This window comes from Athene cunicularia, assembly GCF_003259725.1.
Source record: "Athene cunicularia isolate RWA chromosome 4 unlocalized genomic scaffold, athCun1 chr4_part3, whole genome shotgun sequence".
NCBI classification, from domain to species: domain Eukaryota; kingdom Metazoa; phylum Chordata; class Aves; order Strigiformes; family Strigidae; genus Athene; species Athene cunicularia.
The window spans coordinates 9,649,382-9,662,128 of NW_020799100.1; the positions used below are offsets into that span (position 1 = coordinate 9,649,382).

At 38.7% G+C, this 12,747-nt stretch overlaps 1 long non-coding RNA gene across 2 annotated transcripts; it reads left to right on the forward strand.

Annotated features, from left to right (window-relative positions):
* The first annotated feature begins 1,112 nt into the window (after positions 1-1,112).
* Positions 1,113-12,434, forward strand: LOC113480234. 2 transcript variants are annotated; one of them, XR_003398444.1, is made up of 6 exons: positions 1,113-1,249; positions 6,533-6,617; positions 7,147-7,240; positions 7,993-8,085; positions 8,190-8,436; positions 12,209-12,434. It is a non-coding gene; the product is annotated as an uncharacterized LOC113480234 (long non-coding RNA). The 2 variants fall into 2 exon arrangements; XR_003398443.1 differs by having other exon boundaries at positions 7,993-8,436.
* The last annotated feature ends 313 nt before the right edge of the window (positions 12,435-12,747 follow it).

The following is a 12,747-nucleotide window of genomic DNA, read 5'->3' on the forward strand; positions in this document are numbered from 1 at the left end:
ACTGGGCCTAAAGTTTATTACTGATAACCCAGATATATTGCTTGTTGACCCTCTACTTGTAGGAGATTCTGTGGAAAAATGCTTTATTTGATTTTGAGGGCCTTCACAAAATTCTTTCTGTTCAAGTTTAGATTATTATTTTATGGTTTTCCTTTATAGGTGAGATTTACACTGTGTCCAATCAGTGCAAGAGCTCAAAGCCTTTAGTAAAAAATATTATTATGAGTTCTTAATACCGCAGATAAATTAAATCAAAAGCAGCTACTTGCTTCTTTCTGTAGCAAATACAAGAGAGATTTTTCAAGGAAACCTTGTGCATGTATTTTATATTTTTCTTTTATTCATGTTTTCTTTGTTTCTCTTTCTCTACCTTAAATGTGAGAGACCAGAAATTGAACTTTTGTTGATGCCACAGACTTCTTTTTGGATCTATATATTCCTAATGGTTCTTGGAAATTAATCAGAAGCAAAATCCTTGATCATAGTTTTAGGAACTCAATAATTAAAGACTTGTTCCTTCTGGCATAATATGGCTAGATATGTACTTGAACAGATAGATAGATCTTGAATCTATTGTACTGGTCAATAAAATACTTTCTTGTAATCTCATAAGGTTTCGCCATTATTGAATGGGAAAAAAAGTAGGTGGAAAAAAGCAGGTGAGAAGGATAGAAAAGGAGGGCTGTGATATTTTCTTCTTAAAGAATTTATAAATGTTGGTGCAAGTCTTACCCAGCACAAGGTATGTAAAGTATTAGAGATGTTCCTTCTTTATCAAAATTCATTTTTTGCTCTTACAAATAGCCTATATTTAGTTTTGAAATCCTCTGTTCTGAAGGTAGCTAAGACTTGGAGAAACTCAGTTTCACAAATCTCTATAGAGCTTGTTTTTACAAAGAAATATGCAGTCTGATTTTCAAAAACAAAGGGTGTCAGATCAATACTAAAATCATGTAACAATTTGAGACTTGGTCATCATTCCTTTTTTCTCATCTGTTTGTATGCATATGTGCTATTTTGTAAAAAAAGAACTAACACCATTAGAGATTGGTATCTTCCCTTTAGTTACAGGCTGTTATTATAATTTACTATATCGCAGTGGTACTGAGAGACCGTGATTCCCATGTGCTGGGCACTGGGCAGGCAGAGGATGAAGTTAGTTTCTTCAGTGAGGGCTTAGTATTGGTTTGCTTCAGCCCTCCCTGAGGAGGCGGTGGCTTTGGTGCTCAAGTCCCCCAGAGGGGTGCAGGTTTGTATCGTCACTGGTCTTAAAGCTGTCTGGTCTCATATTCTTCACTTGCCAGTAAACTAGCAAGTTTACCTAACTAAACGGGTTAGCCAGAAAACATGTTGAAGGTGACTTCTGAGGGCATGTGAATGAATATGGGGGTGTGTGTGTGTCTCTGCATGAATCCTAAAATCATGCTGAGAGAAAGTGTTCTATAGTATGTTCTCTTGTGTCCTCCAGTGGGTGTACTCATGTCTGATTTTGATTTGAGCAGGTGAAAGACTCCATAGTCCATTAGCAAGCATCTGACCTACTGTGTTCCCCATTTCCCTTTCCAGCTTTGACACTCTGTATAATTTATGTAGCAATTACACTTCAGTTGTAACTCAATTCCCAGTTTTGTTCCTTTAACAGAAATTAGTACTGAAAGGCATTGTAGTGATGGAGGGCTTGGAATAACCACCAAGCTATTTGTCTATTTAATATACATTTTTCAAAGATAGCATTTTAATGACTGAGAGAACACAATAGGGCTAACTGTACTTCAGAAGTTCAGCACTGGTTTTCAGACTCTTCAAATTTCAGGCTACACTGTCAACGCTGAGTGATACCGCTAAAGAACTGTGAAATGGAGAGCTACCCTGTGCCCCCCTCTCTATACCCCTTGCAAAATAAAAAGCAGGGGAGAAAAACAATGCTACTCTGACTTATTTATCTTTATCCAGTTCCTCTGTCAGTAAGGGGATGAAGCGAAAAATTCAGAACAAAGTAACTTAAAAAATCAAAGGATTAAAACCCCATGTATGTGATCCTGATGAATTGGATGATTCAGAAGATGTTAACCAGAGCAACAGCTGTAATGGAAGGAGAGCCTGTAACAAACAGGTTTTCTGATTTATCGGGGTAATCAAGCATAGAAGTGGGCAGGCACTGGGTGGTACAGAATACCAACATTTTTTTGTGCTGCCTGGGAGATATATTTGAACCTCTAGGGAAGAATTGCCCCCTCCCCCTTAATTCCCCTGAAGATTTTTTTTTTCTTTTCCTGAAAATGAAAGCATTTCCCTGAATCACATTTTAAATCTTCCTAAGTTTTAAATGGCTCCTGCTTGTTTATTACTGTTGGTAGTGTAACTACCCTCACAGAAGACTAATCCTGCTTGTTGAGGACTCCTTTCCTTAACGTAAGGGAGGTAATAAGTAAAGGGAAATGGACAAATAAAAATCTAGAGATTCTGGGTTGCTTGGAGAAATGCAACAAATGCCCTATGCTGTTTTCAGTGTGCTTTAGTTTTGTAGCAACAAACCATCTTTGGATTGAAGACTTTTAAGAAAAGAGCCCATCCTAAAATAACTCCTAACCCATCTCTAATGTTATTTTCCTTGCCTGCTAGTGCAACGTCCCAGTCTCTCTTTCATGTGTTAAATCAATGGGAACATGATGCAGATAAAGTTTAACATGACTTGACTGTGCTCATGTTCTTAGAGATAACAATCTATGTTCAGTGTGGGACTGAGGCTTTCATTGTTTTGTCCCTTATAATACACATTGCATTTTAACATGCTTTGCAAGTTTACACGCAGGGAGCATGCCCTGCAGTACAGGCTTTACTCCCTGAAATCTCTCAAGTGGCGTATTTGCTGAAAAATACCAAGTCTTGGTATTTATCAGTTTGGGAGTTTTCTCATGCAGAGCTGTTTTTCTTCTTGAGATCCCTGAAGAGAAGTCCTGTCTAGCATTGACCAGGCATTTTGAGCTTATAGATGTCTGGTTACATCATCTATTTGTTCCTCTTTATTACTTCTGGGTATTTTCTAAGGTTGGCCCAACAGCATGAAGTGCTTGTCTCAGTTTCCATTGAGGTGATCTGAGTCCCATTCACACAGCACCTTGCAAAGCTGCCTCTGTACAACACCGGCCATATGTAACCGACGTATGTAAATTCCAACCACTTGTGACTGAAAGGAAGAAAGTGTTCAATTATGTCTCTCTAAACTTTTATTTTCATCTGTATCACTATTTTTTTTCCTTAGTCTTATGATCTTTCTCAGTAGCACTTTTGTCTGTTGTATGTTTGTTAAGAAAATAATTCTTGGTTTGCTTGTTCCAAGAAAAAAGAACTTCGCTGCACACATGGGATAACATTTGTTTGATTTCCTGATGTGGTTCCTGAAGCCAGAGTGTGAAAATGTTGATATAGCCTCTTGAGATGATTATCACAGGAAAGTAGTCTTTTCTATTGTGTATGCATACAATTGCCCAGATTTACTTAAATTTTTAACTTATCATTATTATTTTAGTATCATAGGCCCTTTAGAACAGGGTTTTAGTGGTGGTATTCTTTGTTGTTGTTTTTAACAAGATGCATGGTGTTGTGGTCAATAATTTCTCTGCAAGTGTTTCAGCAAAGCTGTTACCGAGTTGTGAGTTTGCCAAGTGAGTTGAATACTGCTTCTCTTCCCTAACTGGATGCAAGTTCAGAAGCGCTGCCTGTTCTTAGCTTTTACCATTTGCTATTTCTCCTGCTGGGTTTGCTGCAGTTTGTAGAGTGAGATTAATTTTTCTGTTAGCAAAGCAGTGCCTGATAGTCCAGTCACAGGTTGAGAAGCCATTCCATGAGGCTGAATTCTGTATCTACTTAAATGAGAAACCACTCAAAAATAATATTGGAATAATATCACAGAGCATCCAAACAAGCAAAAGAAATCAAAAACAAATTAAGAAAACAGACTGCCTTCTGTGCCTTCAGGTGGAGCAAATCTGGGTTCCAGTAAACATTTTCCCCGAGTTTGTCATTTCATAGCTGAGTGACTCCTGACAGAACCACCTGTTTGCCAGCTTTTTACCAGCCCCAAGCTACTTCTTCCTGCTTTGAGCCTCCCTAAAATTTTCCTGCTTTGAGCACCCCCAAGTCAAAGCCCCTGAAACTACTGTGGTTGCCTGCCTGGCTACAGTTGGTGTATCTCTTTTTCTCTCCTGTGCTGATGTTAGCACCATCTCTTTCCATCTTGTTGGCTGTTCTGGTCAACTGAGTCCACCTATTTGTTCACCTTCCAGCGCAGAAAGCAATTCTGCATCTTCTGGGGCATTGCTCTGGTAAAAGTTTAACAATTAGCTCTGGTAGCAATTTAAGAAAACCTGGACGCCAGCTGGGACTTCCAAGGAAGAAAAATAAGATGTGTCTGAGAGAAAACAGGTGCACCACAGCTCTGGGTTTGGTGAGCTCTAACAATACATCTGATGAAGCAGCAAAAATATTTTGGGTAACCTTAAGAAAAGCTGTCTCCTGCACTACATTATCATTAGTAATGGCACATTCCTGGTTTCAGTAAGTATATCAAGGATGTTTATTTTAAGGAGAAAGGGCACAGTTTATTTTGCACAGAACATGTTTGGGAATGTTTGTCATGATGTGTCAGTGACAATCCAAAAGACCTGGTGTTGCCCTTTTTGCATATCACTGACTCCCTTGGCTCCCATTAGTTTGCATTCTTGGTATTGAAAATGTCTCCCCCAGTGAAATGTTGATAATATTTTTAACAAAAAGAGCCTTCATATAATTGATATCTGCAAGAAACTGAGCTCCAAAAGCATGTTTTAACCTGTGTATTTTGTAAACACAGCATGAAAAATTCACAGAGAATTTCTGTTACATCCTGAGGCAACTGTGAGTCTTTTCCAAAGTAAAGGCTAGGGAGCTATACGGTGTATAAGGAAGAGAAAGTGAACAAAGAGAAGCCGGATGGGAATGTACAAGTAGAGCTTGCAATTAGTATGTCTTGTGCACCCAGCAAAAGATGTTTATTCTGCTGTGGCTACAAGACTACCTCATGGAAGCACAGTATATACTGTCAAAAGGTTTTATGCTGGTTTATCCTGAACAGCAGAAGTTACGCTGACATGGACTCTGTTGCTAGCACAGATAATATCAGTCTGTGGAGTCCCACCAATGTAACAGTGTCAGCTACAGGATGTGCATTTTCCATGCCCTGAGCTGACCTTGGGTGTGCAAAACTTTGGCAAAGCTTTACAGTGTAGACATGGCCTAAGGCGGGTAGAATTTACCAAACGTAGTGTTTAATGAGACAGCCAAATGAGTGTAATACACAGCAGGTTCAGTAAAGCCCCTAAGGGCTGGGGTCCTAGGAATGTTCTGTGATGTAGCAAAATAAGCTGGTGATCCTTTTCATCTACCTCCCTGGTTAGACTGAGCCTGTCTTCTCAGGGGATGCAATAGGGAGAGGCTCATGGCACAAGGAAGCTGACAGAGCTGCTTTTTTCTCGAGGCATTTAATGGTGCCTCTCTGCAATGATCAGGCACAGTCCTGTTCTGGTACATGGAAAACAGCAGTGTCTTCAGTCCAATATGGCCAAGAGGAAGGGCACAAAACTCTGCTGTACCTGAAGTGGTTTGCAACTTGAACGCTGTTGTGGTTTGGTTGTTTTTAATAATTGGGTTTTGGTTCTTTTTCTTTTGAAAAGAAGTGTCCAAGCTCAACAAGAGCCCAGGAACTTCTGTCTCCCTTAGCAGTAGGATTCTCTCTGGGACAGTGAAGAAAATTGGTGGGGCTGGTAACTGTCCGCGCCTGCTTTTTCACTATTGAGGCATGCTTTCTATGTGATTAGTCTTGCTGCACGTTGCTTAGAAGCATACATGTGGCATACAGAGCAGTGTAGACCCAGTGCAGAGCCAGGCAAAGGGCATGTGGTATCATGGAAGAGAGCTGTTTGGGCAAGGCGGGGTGGTGTGGGCAGAGAGAGGGAACACTAGTGCAGAGGACTATGTCCAGGCGAGTACTACAGACAGATGGCTCAGTTGTGAATTTACTCCCTTGTTACGAGCTCCTGGTATAGGATATTTTATGTAGGATCCCAAAATTTGGGCAGTGTAATTTGGTGCCACTGGGGAACAATCCAGTATGTAATCTTTTTTGTTACAAACATGGCTATTCTGAAAAGTGTATTTACTGGTTTGAACAGGTTTAATGTCAAGTACCTGAGGTACAGTAGTTGCATATTATTGTATTCCCCTATATGCTCTGATACCATCATTACAAATTCTGTACCTCTCTGGGTCAGTTAACTTGCAACTCTGCACAAATGAGTGCACCATGTCATACAAACACAGAGGTCAAACATGCCTGTTGCCTTGTAACTCTCAACATTTCTACAACTGGAAATCTGAGAAAAAACTACCAAGTGCATTTCTAAAGGTTTCTGATGGACAAGAGAAGTTTTTGTGGGAGGGTCTTTTTTGTCTTCTTTTTGTTTTAAAAGGCAAATCCTTTTATGTTGTCTGATAGAAAAGTTGCTCATTGATCTTGTGGTTTGTGGTTGAGGACGAGAACCCATTGATCTGTACACTGGAGGGAAGGCACTGATCACTGGGTAAGGCTTTCCTCTGTTTAGCACCTGCTAGTAGATGCAGCACCTTTTCAGTGTTTCAGAAAATGACACTTGATTGACTTTTCTTTCATTTCTAGATAAAATTCTTTTCTCCTTTCGCACAGCTTTTTCTTTTTTAGATTGATTTAATCATAGGTTAGAACCATTAGAAACAGATGGTTCAAGAGACCTCCTGGATGTGCATCAGACCACACCCAGCAGGTTTGTCTCTGTCTTTTGCTGGCAAAAGTTTAAACTGCAAGGAGAACCTAATAGGAATGCTAAGAGTTGCAGTTCTAAACACTGAGCTCTCCAAGCAAAATCTCTTTGAACGTGAGAGAAATTAGTTTTATTTCATCAAGGAGATAAGAAAATAAACATGATCATTCCTTGGCTCTGAAATGCTTTTTATTCAACAAAGTAATCTCTGCTTAGAAAGACATTTAGAACTTGCCTTCTTGACAGTAGCTTGCTCTCTGACACTCATCTTTAGATTGTAAGAAATAATAGACTAATGCTGTTTGTTTTGTAGAATTTGGAAATGTGTTGAGAGATGACACTGTGAGACAACCAGAAGCCAGAAGGAAGCCCTGGAGGATGGTAGCACAGCCCTACAATAGGCTGAGGTATACACTAAGGCAGGGGGGGAGGACGATTGAAGTCTGAAGTGTTGCTTGTTTGGCTCCCCCTTCTCCCATTTCTGTTCTGTGAGCACAACCTAAACCAGATCCCCTGCTGATACAGAGGTCACACAGTTTATTTCTGTCGCACTCGCGTGGTCTTGCCAATAACAGGGGAGCATGAATCAGAAGCTTATTTTAAAACCAAAAATACGTGGTGTCAGTTTGTATTACGATAGCATCCAGTTAGGATCAAGGCTTCATTTATTACATGCTGAATCTGTTATAAGTTGAACATGTTGTGTTGTTGAACCTCTGAGAAATTTCAACCCAAGATGCAACAAGCTGTAGGAGGAGAAGGGAGGGTAAAGGAGCTGAAATGTTGGGTGGTCTTCATAATGGTAGAAAGGAGACAAAAGGCTATATGCTAAAAACTGTCACTTATAACTCTTTAGGCAAGTAACTGAAAGATAAGACTTGGAACAGAGGAAAAGACCTTCTTTGTTTAACTAAACACTAAAGACATCTGAAAGATCTCGATGTGGGGCTTGGGTGGGAGGAGGCAGGACAGGCAGGTGAGCAGATTAATGGCATTGTTGCAGCTTGCCCATATAGTATTTGGGCTCTGTATTTCCTCAACTGTATTTATTTGGTGGAATATTGTTGATACAAGCTTGGCCTGGAAAAATAAAATCAACTTATTTGAAAAGGTCGGCTTCATAAGAATTGCATTATTTTGTGCCCCCACTGTTTTTCAGGGCTGGTGACCTATATGTGAAATCGTGCCTGACAGCAGTTGTGACTGCAAATCAAACTGGAGAAGAAATGAAGAAATGCCTCATGCTGAGGATGTAACATGGGGGAGAGAATGAAACTAGTTTGTCGCGTAATGCAAAAATGTCTCTCTCTCTTTGTCACATCTTCCACTTATTAAAGGCAATATTGTTCTCTCCAGGCACTCAAATGAAAACTCAGAAATGAAAAGTCAGAAAGGCATTAAGTGATCTGTGCATGGATGCTACTGCCATCTCCGGAAGAAAATATGTATGCTTAATCAGAATCATAACTTTATAAAACTCTGGCTAATGATATTCTCCTTCAGCCTGAGCACTTCTACTGGAACAGTAGAAGGATATTCAGAATCTTCCTGTCTCCTGGAAAGTCCATGGATTTGGAGGCAGTATCATGGAAACCTTGATTAGGTATGTAGCATTCAGTAACTTAACAGATGACGTTCCAGGAAACCTTTACAGCTTTTGTAATAAAAATAGCATTGTATATGACTTTGTTTATGGTGGGGCCCCAGAGTGAATTGTTTGGGTTTTGTCTGTAAAATTTCTAGCCAGTTGGTCTTGCAAAGAACAAGTGTAAGTTGGAGCCTTACAGCATTTACACTCTGCAAGAAGGAACTAATGTTTTAAGAGAAATCATATTTTGGGCCCAGCAAGTTTGATATTGACTAGTGCTGCCAGAGTTTTTAATATTATTGAATTCAGCAATCTTTTCCATCAAATTCCAGAATCATCTGGAACATTCCCTCTTATGTGAAATAAATGCTTGTAAGCTGCCAGGTGATTAACAATGTTTGCTGAGATGTGAGGGTGTCTCAGGAGACTCTGCTTTGTTTTGCTACTGTAATTTCCAGTAAAAATTTGGTCAAGACTTGAAACTGTCTCAAATGATGTATTTTGCAGCTTTAAGTTAAAATTCAGACCTGCCCAAAGGTTCTTGATTGTTAGTTTTTCTGGCTGAAACCACCTAATTTTTCCACTGTGCTTTGTACATCTAGTTATGGATGTCCATTTTATCTCTCTGGCTTCAGAAAAGACAAACACTGTATCACTTCCTCAGTGTGAGGGGAAAAAAAGCCTACTAAAATATTAGTAAGAATTTTCAAAGGATTACAAATTAATCAGATATTGTACAAATAAACAGTGGAAGTGTAGGCCCTAGTGAGATTTGCAGCCTAAAAGAGACAAGTCATTGCTTATGTTTAAAGGAAAGGGTAGAGGTGGAGAAATTAATGGTTTTGAGGAGGAATCTAAATTAAGATGGCATTTGGGAGACAGAATGAAAGACTAATCAGGCATAAAGAGCAGCAAAAATTCAGTCACAAAATAAAGCAGGGAAGAAACAAATTTAAGGTGGGAGAAATGGGAAGACCATAAGAAATAAAAATGGAAATGAAACTAAGGATACCTGAACCCTGTAAGTGATATCAGAAAGACTGATAGCTAATAGTGTGAATTCGTTAGCAATTTATTGCAGATGCAGGGTATCGTTGTGAAGTGACTACGTGTTCTTTTCAAGTTGTGAGCCACATGTAGCACTAGTGCAGCACCTGCTAATTTTGTTAATGCGAGGGGATGCCTAAATAGTGTTGAGTCTTCAGCATTTTAAGCTATGCAACCCTCACTGTTCTGGTTCATATGGTTCTGCAGAAATTGTAGTGGCCTCATGGGCTCAATCAATAATTGTGCCTGCAGTGTTTTAGCTGTCAGCATATGGGGTCCTCTGAGTACCTGAGATATTTTGCAGTGGAACTATTTTGATTTCAATGTTGTTTATACCATACTCTCAAAATCACTTGGAAAAGTTTCTGAGTATATTCATGTTCTGCTTTTGTGGAATAAATAAATGTGCATGGGAAGTGGTGGAAAACTGCAGTTGTAAACATGACACGTTTCACTGACCCAGAACCACGATCACCAACCAACACTGATAAATATATAAGTGTGTGTGTGTGTGCATGGGCATGCATATATATTTAGACATTTATAGTGCAACTCTAATGGAAACAGCTTAAATGTCATAATTAATGACTAGCATACTATACAGTCTTCTTTCAGGTAAAAAACCCTACATTTTATGTGTCTCTGTTGTGTATGTATACTTATGTATAGCACATTACATAGAATGGATTTATTTTCATGGTGGTAAGCCATTCCTTTTAAGTTCTTAAATATTCTAAACTGTAAAGAGTAATTAATAATAAGTGGAAGTTTTGTTTTCATGATAGGAAGCTTTTACGATTTTTTTTTTCTGTTCCAAGATATGTTTGATTTGTTTTGTATGCTAGAAAAACCAGACAAATGGTCTTATGAAATGTGAGCAGAGATGGCTCTGTTGATTTCTGTAAGAAAAAGAATATGAACAAACAAAAAACTCTGCCCTGGTAACTGAATGGAAAAGTTATTAGAAGAATAATTTTAGCTATGATTTTTGAAAATGTGAAAAACTAGGCCAGTATCTGGATTTTCAAAATCAAGTTAGTAAAAGTATTTAAATCATTTAGTCACTTCTACCTTTTCACAGCTGAAACACAGTTAAACAGATTTAAACATTATTTATAGAAAATAAATGCATTTGGAATGAAAGCATCATTAACATTGCTGCTTTCTAAGCTATGTAAATGCAGTTTATGAAGAAATGATGACTGATACCAGTAATTTCAAGAATGATTTCTTCTGTGTAGTGTCCTTCAGCTGGAGACAGTAATAGTAATGTTTTTCATTCTTTTTCTAGTTGTAGCATCATTTTGTGTTTTCACTGTGCAGAGTATGAATTGCCTTGCCCTAACTGAAATGCACATATGTGATGCAGCATTGGCACAGTAAACATCCATCTGTATATAAATTGTACACCAAATAAGAGTGCTTCTTCAGATTATTAAAATATAATCTCATTCTGACACTGCACAGAGATTATTTGTGTCATAGTATTAGCAAATTGTGAAGAAAGGTGCAAAGGCAGCACGAAGGCTGACAGGTCTCATTCTTTCTACACTAGTTAGAGTGGAGATTCCCCATATGAAGCAGATCACATATGCAGAAAACTTTCCTGTATATGAATGAAACTTTTTATTATTTCTTGTTTAGACTTAGGTATTCAAGAGATTAGTTACTATGAGGAGACCTTAAGAAAATGACAAACTAAATTTGCTTGAAGAACAGTGACAACATGAATTAGGAAGGAACAAATTCTAAAATTTTGTTGAAGTGCTACAATGCCAGATAACCTCCCAGAAGAGTCATGGACAGCAAACAAAGTGACATGAAAGTCAGATGAACTGAGGAAGCACCTCAAATAGATCCTCCATGAGAAGAGCCAATTTAGTTTTCCAAGTCAGCAAGCTACATAAAGCTGTCGGCAGCCTTCATTACACAACCTAGGCAAGTGATACTGTCGTCTCTTGGGCATGAGCCAGTATGGAGAGGTGCGATGTAGTAATCTTGCACTGGCAGGAGTAGGAAGAGATGCACCAATTGACCTAGTAGGTATTTTCCCTACTCATCAAAAAGAAATAGGCACAGACAAGCCACAGGGAGCACTATACAACTAAACAGCCATCTGTCTAGTTATAGTGTCTCACCTTCTATTTTAAGTGTCTCATGAAAGTGCTAAGGAAAAGCAATATAAAAGAGAAAGAATGTAAATATTATGGTTCAGGGCTATCAGCCCCAGTCCAAGTGCAAAAACCTGCCTTTCAGTGAAAGCTTTGAGGGGCTTCTAGTTCAAAGGATTTCAGAGATGTGGAGAGGCAGCTATGTACATTACTTTCTTCTTCTCTATCGGTTACCCCTTATTGATGGCAGATAAGTTAAACCAAGGAGGAGCTTCCCTCCTAAGCAGTTCTGAGAGGACAAGAACACTGGCATGGGAAAGAGCAGCCTCAAGGTGGTAAATACTTTTTCAAAAGACAGGATAATTTTTCTGTTGAGGCTGGAAGTGTCAATGTTGAAACAGCTTTTGCTTGTGTCTCAGACCACCTGATGCAGTCGGCTATTTCAGTGCATAATAAAATACTCAGGAAAAAACTTCACAGTTTTAAGGCTTTATTTTAGGATGGCTTTCTGCTCTTCATGAATGTAGTGATCTTATTGTGGTTTTATCTTTCAGGATTAAAGGACTACTGGCAGATATCTTGGGACTAAAATGTGGCTTAGACTTTGCTTTTTGTTTTGCTTTTTACAGAGTCTGATGTGAGTGGGAATATCTGTGAGCTGGAAAATCTATCCACAGACCACTGGAAACTGCATATTTTTATTTAAACTCGATCCTGCTGTGTTTAGTGTCAGAGCTAAGAAGTAAACCTGGTATGAACAGAAGTGGAGCAGAAAAATACAATTTGGCTTTCCCAAATCAGCGAACAGCAAAATCAAGTGAGATCCTGAATGTAAAAAGTGAATGCTTAAAATGTTTGGGGCTTAATCACAGTTTTTATTATTAAGGACTTTTAAAACTGCACTGTTTGCTACTATAGTATTATATGTATCTACAGACTCAAAGCACCCTGCATATATTCTGGTCAGTTATTAATTTGCTAAAGCAGCATAAGTTCAAAGATATTGTTACTTTTCTGATTTATTTCTCTCATCTGGGTTTGCATAAGCTCTCTGTGTTGACAAAATGCTTTCTAATTTGTGATTAGTGTGTGGTAGCAAGGGGAAGGAAGACTTGGCATGGGTAGCTCTTAATATGTAGGTATGTGTTTCTTTTTTATCTCTCAGCCA